This window comes from Acipenser ruthenus, chromosome 10 (assembly GCF_902713425.1).
Source record: "Acipenser ruthenus chromosome 10, fAciRut3.2 maternal haplotype, whole genome shotgun sequence".
Taxonomy (NCBI): domain Eukaryota; kingdom Metazoa; phylum Chordata; class Actinopteri; order Acipenseriformes; family Acipenseridae; genus Acipenser; species Acipenser ruthenus.
In genome coordinates, this window is record NC_081198.1 from 5,118,456 (window position 1) to 5,127,682 (window position 9,227).

General features: G+C 38.5%; 1 pseudogene; it reads left to right on the forward strand.

Annotated features, from left to right (window-relative positions):
- LOC117411264 (putative RNA polymerase II subunit B1 CTD phosphatase rpap2) overlaps positions 1-7,919 on the forward strand; it is a 24,248-nt pseudogene extending 16,329 nt beyond the window's left edge.
- The last annotated feature ends 1,308 nt before the right edge of the window (positions 7,920-9,227 follow it).

Below are 9,227 nucleotides of genomic sequence, written 5' to 3' on the forward strand. Positions count from 1 at the left end.
TAAGTAGTAAAACATTTTATTACAGAGATCATTCTGAATATTAATTGTACGACTTGGGTAACTAACGATACTGAGGTCAGGTTTGCATTTCTGGAATTGTTAGCTCATTTTTACAGTCCTCACACTTGCTCTGCGTTCTCTTGTTTCGACTGTGAAGCAGCTGACATTGAGTGGTAGGATTGTGCTGGGCAGACAGCCGGAAGACGATTGTAATCCATTAACTTACACAATGCTCTAAGAGTGTCAAATTCATTTCTTAAAGAAATACTGCTGCATTCCCCCACTGTTTCTTTCTGTGGTTCCTTCCTGCCCTCAGAATGAACTGTTGACCCCACTCCCCACACCCTTAAGACTCCTAACTTGATAGTCCCTCCCTTTCACAGCGAAGAGCTCCTATTCGTACTATACACAGTAAAAGATGTGCACTGGGGCTCTTCACACAGTCGTTTGTATAGGTGATGGGTGTAATAATTACCAAGCCCTCCTTCTTATTTATTTTTACAGTAAACACACAGTGATAAATATGCTTCAGTTTACCAAAGCAACCAGCTCTTTTATATGAGCCTAGTACAGTGCTTTCTAAAGCTCACCCGCCTGCCTTGCTGTGAATATAAATCATATAATCTATATAGTAACATACTACACCCACCAGACAGCCCAGATTGATGTATTTTTAATTAATCCCTTCTGGGAGTAATTCAGAAATAAGCAGCTAATGAAAGGCCAAAATGCAAAGCAGAAGAAATGCAATTCGTACTTTGTTTTAGTAAGGTTTGCAGGCAATTTAATGAGAATAGACTGTAATACATGCTCCCCTTTTATAACGCTACAGTCGTGAGCCATATTTACAAGACCGTGCTGTTTGTGTTCTGCCTTACAAGTATGAAAGTGCTACTGTTATGCATTCTGGGCCAGAAAAATGGCTGCCTTATAAAGATTCTGTGGTAGAAAGGGGGGCCTTATAAAGGGGAATACTGCATTAATGTAGGAGAGCACAAACAAACAGATGAGTAAATCAAATGGGTGAACATTTCCATTGGTTAATGTAAAGAACATGTTTGTGCTGCTAGGTCATAGCATTAAAAGGAAGCTCATAATGCTGCTTCATGTAAGCTGAAAGCCAAGCAAACCTCCTTGTTTCACCCTCCCAACCTCAGCACCGAATTTTACCAAGGGTCTGAACCCCACAGGCCAGTTCTCCCATTCACCCTGCACTCGAGACTGCAGTGCTTTTACTCGGTGAGCCACTGGGGACCCTGTTTCAAAGACGTCTGTCATTTAAACATTCTTCATTCAGATGAATCCCATTTAAAATAGGTTGTTTAAGAGCTGCTTTGTGATTGACTGACTTGAAACTAGACAGCAGTAGATCAAAGTGTGGTGCCTTTGAACCGTTTCAAAAGACAAAGAAACTTTTTTTCAAAGAAAGCTTTTGATTTGTCTTCTTGTCCAAGAGGATTCCTTTTTGTTTTTATTACTTCATTGCATTTTCAACATGTGTAATATAGGGTAATCTGCTCTCATGATAAAGCAAGTAATTGGAGCAAGAGTCACAATAATAGTACTGGATTTTTTAAAGATTTAAAATGATTATGCAGGTATATCAATTTCATGTATGATATGTGTAGGCTAATAGGATCAGGTCTGTTTTATCTAATTGTTTCTCAGTTTTAGTTATTCCTAGAAGCAGCTTGCATTGTATTGTATATGTTTTTTTTTTTTGTTTTTTAAATGTGGCAGACTGCTGTTATCCCTATACACATATGTAGGTTGTTATTGGTTCTCACATAGAAGCTGCCATTTCAGGACCTGCCATCAAATATTAATAACTTTTTAATGGAAAACAAATCTTTACTCTGGAGGCAGTGTATATTTTGTTGCTTTTACAAGCTGCTATGCTGATGGATCGTGTCTTTGCAGGTTTACTGAAACAAAGCAGAGCAGCAGGTCTAGGGACTCTTTGATTACTGTGAAGAGAATAAAGAACCAGCATGGGTTTGAACACTGTACTGCTAGGGTGCCAGGAGTCATTTCAGCATGGGTTAGAACACTGTACTGCTGGGGTGCCAGGAGTCATTTCAGCATGGGTTTGAACACTGTACTGCTGGGGTGCCAGGAGTCATTTCAGCATGGGTTTAAACACTGTACTGCTGGGGTGCCAGGAGTCATTTCAGCATGGGTTTGAACACTGTACTGCTGGGGTGCCAGGAGTCATTTCAGCATGGGTTTGAACACTGTACTGCTGGGGTGCCAGGAGTCATTTCAGCATGGGTTTGAACACTGTACTGCTGGGGTGGCAGGAGTCATTTCAGCATGGGTTTGAACACTGTACTGCTGGGGTGCCAGGAGTCATTTCAGCATGGGTTTGAACACTGTACTGCTGGGGTGCCAGGAGTCATTTTGGGTTACATGTGGGTTTATTCAGATGCAGTTGGTGTATCAAAATTAATTTTGTCTGACACATTTTAAAACAAAAATGTTTTCGGCAAGTGATACAAAATTGTAAAATGTATTTAGTCAGTGGGTTTTGGTAGTCTTGTATGTGACCACCAAAAAACTGGCAACAAGTATATTCTTCAGACATTGGTTTGAATATTATTAATTCCGAGCAAGTAACTTCAATGCTTTTTCTTTTTTGTTGTTCTATTTATAGTGTAGTAGTAGTAGTAGTATTACTTAATTAATGCTGTCTGTTTTTGTCATGTGTTATTTGACCACTGTTAAACCATTTCACACTTTATTTTAGTGCAAGAAAAAGAAAATTACACAAAAGGTCTCTCTCTCTCCAATTGGTGCTTTCGTTATACTGATACAATTAGAAAGAAAACCTGTACAGAGATGATTTATTTTTTCGCAAATGTGTAAATAAAATAAAAACAATAAAATGTGAGGGACCGCCTTTTAAGTTTGTCATCCGAGGAGAAACGTCTTTGTTCTGCTGGTGTAATAAATGTGTGATGGGTTTCTTTTAATGTGTTTTCTTCTTCTTCTTTCCGAAATCATGAATAATTTCTTTCAGCTCCGCAGGTTGCTGACAGATGTGCAGTTAGCTTAAAGTCTTTTGTTTAGATCAGGTGAATTATGAATAGCCCGCCACAACAAAAGAACAGACTGTGTCTGTAGTCTGTCTCATCAGCCATTCACCTTTTCAATAAGGAGAGGGATTACTTCTGCAAAATATACAAGTTCAGGCTATGAAGTGGCATCTTTATCTCTGTGCAAAGATGAAATTGTTTGCTAGCACAGTTTTATTTACTGGCACAGGCTTGTGTATTACAGTGCAAACCTGCCTTGTGTAAAAACACACTGTGGTGGGGAGAAGCTTGTCCAGCTCAGCCTGGACTGAGGGAAATCCTGTGCAGAGCCCCCTCCTCCCCTTCATTGTAAATATGTGTGGTTGTATTTCGGCAGGTGTGATGTGTTTCAGCCTGTAAACACTGTGTGATTAAGTTTTTATTTTGTGTGCGTGAAAAATCATAAAAGTGCCCACTTGCATTCATACACTGCCAAGTGCTTGGGTGATACTGCAGTACCCAGCCTGTTACTGATTCGGCTACCTCGCAATAAATGTATTTACTGACAAAATATATATTGTGGAAGTGTGTAAATGAATAAATAAATTAGAAAGCCATTGAAACCACAATCTTGTGTACATAGGATTCTATGTACGTAGAAGAGAATGGTCATTTTTAGTAAGGAGTTTATCCAATTTGTCATAATGTGCGTTTCAGTTTAAAGTCATGAACACAAATGGATTTGGTTGCCTCCTTGCGTTTTATTAATTGTGATACCTGCTTCCAAAACAACTTGTATATCATGTCTACAGTATAGTGCAGTAAATAGCCACAGTTCAGGGGCGTTCCTTTTTACATTATATCCCTGAACTGTAACTTCAACATTAGAAATATTTCAATTACATGAACAATGATTCTGCGCTACATATTAGAACCATGAATACAGTGTAACTGTGATCATTTTGTAGAATTGTGTAGTTTTTAATTGCCTGGCAGTCCAGCACAAGTTATTTCCCTGTCTGTTTAGATAATTGCATTTGCCAGATGCTGTGTAATTCATTGATTGTGGCCTGTAAGGTTGGTCTTATCTTGTTAAGCATAGTTGTGTGATTTTGTTTTTTCTTCTCTCTTTTTTCCCCATCACAACGGACTGTTGGTTTAGATAATGAAATAAGAGGATAATCTTGAGGTTCAGAAAACAAAAACAATCACAAGAAGCCATATGGAAAGGGCTCATAGCAGAAGAGCATGTCTGTGCATGAGTTTGAATGTAAAGAGTTGGCTGTACCAGACTGTACTGAATACCATGGGGTGCCAGGGAGAATACAATCGGCACTTGTTGGGAGCTCTTATTGTACAAACCCAGATTGAGCTTGCTTTGGTCATTAAAGGTATGGTACGTGGTGCTGTGCCCTTTTTGTTTGCGGTTATTTTGAACTTGAGGAAAACATTGTGATCGCACTGTGCTGCCGCCTCAGAGAAGTTAAGTGATTTGAGATTGGCCTGTGAATGTGTTGATTCGTATCAGTTCGGATTTGTCTCAATTAACAGCCCAGGTCATACCAAGCCATACTAAACATACTCCTAAATGCATACTGCAACTAAGAAATGGTTAATATCCAGAACTAATTATATTCCCCTGTTTGGATAAAGTGCAGTGAGATTGTTCTTAATATTTTTTAAATGTCTTATATTTTCTAACCTTTAGAAGCAATATATTTTATTACACAGATCATTTAAATATTAACTTTATGATTTTTGGGTAACTAACACCATAAATACTGAGGTCAATTTTGCAATATGGCACAGGGAAAGAAGCGTACATTTAAATGGGAAGCACTTCACCTGCAAATAATGTTTTTTGGAATGTAAAAAGTATTTTTAAAACCTTACAAACATCACACCTGAAATAGGAAATGGAGAGGAGCTTCCAGGAAGTCTCCATATTCACAAAGGATCTCTTTACAAACACAGTGCAACCAACCACTGGACATGATATTCATTTGCACCCTACGACTTGTATTTAAATTTAGCTTTCATCTCGAAAATGAAATCTATCCACTGCATAAAGCTGAAGTGACTCCCAGATCATAATCTGTTGAAAATGTGTATTTTAAAAACCCCCATGTCCTTTTGAAGCGCTTTATGAATCAGAAATGCAAAAGGCTTTTATGCCACAGACTCACAGGACTAAAAATGCATTGCTCCGATTATCCGCCCACATTTATTGATCTGAACATTCTGATACGTATTTTATTCATATTTGATGTGCCCGTTGGCAGAGAGTTAAAGTTTCTTAATAAAAAATCATTTGAGAGGTCCCCAAGGAAAATCTGTTCAGGGTAAAGGCTGAAATCTTGGCTTAGTTCAAGATGCAGTCGAGTGAGGCATTTAACATTTGAGCTTCTTTGAGATTCTTTTTAAGGGCTATATAAATCACAAGACTATAATGAGATGGTCATGTTTGTACCTGTTCTCTCATTGTAGGTTAACTGCAGTTTCCCCCTTGCTTCAGGAATCTTTGAAAAGTCCCACTTCTAGAGTTTATTTCAACATTCATGGATAAATTTAATCTGAAGGACGAAGATCTTGAGAGTTTAGTACGCATCATAAAATCTCATGGAGACTGATCATTTAGTAACAAGGTTAGTAACGGCATCCTACAATTCCCCATGATCTATTAGGCACAGGATCCCACAAATACTATAAAAGTGTCTATATGTACCATGTGGAATACTGTAGTATACGATAATAAACTGAGTGAATTACTATCATTATATACTATCATTAGTGTTTATAATGATAGTGTTTATGTAAAATAATTAGGCTTGCTACTATTCGATTTATAGTTTTTTGCCAAATCGACGATTAATATCGATGTTTGTTTTAGAAAGAATTTACAGGGTGTTTTTCAATCTTTATTTTTCAATTCAACCAGAGAATGGGTGAAACCGACCTTTATGCCATTGAGAAACGTCTCATTTAGCGAAGCCCCTTTATCATATTCAACATGCAACAAAACCATGGTTACCAGCATTCTAATTGAAATAACGTTTGGTCACAGCAGAGCTATACCTTGTAAAGATAAAGATCCTACACAAATTAAAAAAACTGGCTCAAATAAACCGTAGAAAACGCAGCATATAAAAGTGTATTACACAGACTTTTATAGCATAAATTTACAAGTAAAAATAATATGCACAGAACAAAACATTAAATAGCTGAACAGAACTAACTTGCACTTATTCTTCAGCACAGCTGGAGTCACTGGAAGGTAAGGCAGACAGGCCGCTTCATCCTGCCGCGGAGACGTCGGTCAGGGGATTGTGCACAATACTCATTAAGTGTTTTCCTCTTGCGCCCCATTTTCAAATCAAACTGGTAACTGTAACCATATACCTAGCATAAGCCTACCTACACCTTAACCCGCTAATTTCAAAAGTAGGCGCTTTGAATGACAGACAGGCGCTTGAGTTGGCAAATGAAAGTGCACAGTACAGGTCTTGATGATTGACAGTCATTTAAACGAATGAGAGCATTCTGGCGCTGCTTCAGTCAACAAGATCTGTCAGAACTGGGTGAAATGACAGTGACAGTGAAACTATACTAACAGATCACTGAGATGATTTACAGCGACGCCTAGCCATTCAGAGTGGAACGGAGACGGGACAGACAGTAAGTATAAAAACTAAACAAACTAGAGGTGATTTCTAAATTGTTATTTTTGATACGAAAATCAAAAATAGCGAGAGGATTTACCAACGTTTATCCTATATAAATTTATTTCAGTCAAACTGTCATTTTTTGGCGATTCAACATTTAACAAGCTTTACCGGTTAATATCGAAAAGTAGCAAGCCTAAAAATAATATATAGTAGTTTTATATATGGGATGAACTACAGTAAACAAACCTAGTTGTTGAACAATGAGCTGTAAATATCTTGTGGAGGGTCCAAATTCAGCTGGGGTAGGTGTGGTGGGGGGGGGGGGGGGGGGGGGGGGGTTGCTAGTTTTGTTTTGACCACTTTTGAAAAACAGGTTTACTTTCACATTTTTTAATGGTTTACAGACCCCGATTAGCACTAATCTTAGACTAACTAATGTATATGTAAGGAAGTCCAAAACTAGTGCTAATCAGGGTCTGTGAAACCAGTTTTGTAAGTGTAAAGCAATTAGGATTCTGTAGAATTCAGTACAAATTTGTGATTTAGGATATGTGTTGTAAAATAATGCTATTTTCCATTCAGGTTTTAGATTTGTTGACAAACTGAATTGACTTCTTTTCCAGTGGCCTGCCTCCCAGATCACGCTCTCATTGGTCACAGGAAGAGGAGGTTCTCTTCCAGGAGTGCAGAGACTGAACTCAATGACTCAATTCATGGGCACAAGAATCGCTCTCACTGCAATGAATTAACAGTCACACAATCAACAGAGACTTTAACAATAATGTTTACAGAACTGATTGGTTGTAAACTGACTGTTGTGACGATATCACTCAATAAAATCTGTTTTTGTTCACCTCAAAAGCTTTTATTAAAACTTGAATGCGTTATTGTTATGGAAAAGCGCTTTAAAGGGTAGGATTTTAATAATAAATACATCTGCGGATTAACGTCTCTAGGCCATCAGTCCTACTCTTTTTCAGTCGCGCCTCCAGCATACCAGGAAAGGCCTGTGCAGAGGAGACCCCAGACCTCCCCACAGCCAGGGCTGCTCTCTTAGCAGCAGGAGCTGGTCAGAGAGAGGTGGCAGAGATCAGACTGCAGGTCCACTTCCTCCTCCAGCAGGCTGCTGTAGTGAGCCAGGCTTAGCAGGAACTACAAGGCTGTGTCTGAAACACTGTTCACAACCACACAAATAACCACATTTGGTAACACCTAATGTAACGATCCGTTATTATAATCAGTCCATAATACAAAAAAATACGTTATAAACATTATCAGACCGTTCTTCTTCTCATTAACAGGCTGTAGCCACCCGGTGTTTAAAATAACAAGTTTATAAAAGTTAAAATAACTACCCATATAAAAGTTAACTATAGTAAAAGCATAACAAAGTGTAATGCAGCATAGTGAAAGAATGGTAACGCATAGGTAAGTGTTTTAAAGCCAATAGAGGTATGGTAAAGCATGGTCAATTGGTAAATGCATAGGAAAATGCAAAATGATTATGCAAATGTGGTCAACTTTTGAAAGAGTAAGGCATTTATAAGAAAGCGAATTACTTCATAACACGAAACCAGCATAAGTCATTGTTAAGTAATGGTGGCCACATTTAATCACTCATTTATTTATTTTATTATAAATATATCCTTAAACTAAAGTGCAACTGAAAAAGTGTCCCTTTTTACAGTTCACCCCTTAAACGTGACCCTGTAATTAGTTTAGTTGTGACTAAACCAACTTAATTGGACCAATGAATTAGTTTAGAGAGTGAGTTCCATAATGTGTGTGCACATAGTCTGGAAATTGAACCAGGCAGACAAGGATCCAACAAACCTGGCGCAAAACCTGGCCACACAATGGTTCAAATAAACAGGAGCAATATTTACAAATCCATTGTGTTCTTATCTGGAAGCTCATGCAAAGAAGCCAGAACTGGTGTTCTAATCTTATCATCTTTTGGTAGGGATTAGCTACCAAATTTTGCAGATGTAAAATACCGGTATCACAAAGGAAATTGCAATAATCCATTCTAGGAGATGCAAAAGCATGTATGAAAACCTGGGAATCAGATTGGGTCGGCATAGACCGGTGTCTAGCGATAATCTTGAAATGAAAATAGGACGTCCTGGTAAAGGAGTGGACATTAGGGGGGGTCCCAGTTGCAGACAGTTTAATTGGAGATGGGTGCTGCTCATCCAGGACCTCATGTCTGTGGTATGAGGAGACAGGATGGAGGCAACCTGTCTGTCACATGACTGGATAGAAAAGCAGATACTGTCATTGGCATAAATGTGGATGTTTATAACATACCAACAGATCTACTGACCATGAGGCAGCATAGTGGAGCCAATTGACAACCCAGAGCTCATCATTGAGGGTGCTGATGAAACAGAAACTGGTACCAATGCAGTTAATGCATCCCCCATAACATAACATTTCTGAGAGCACTTAAAGTTTTGTCCTACACATCAACACTTTTGGTGTTACCTCTGGAATCAGCTATTCCTACATTAGGTCTCCCTGCAACAAGAACTGTCTGTTCTGATCA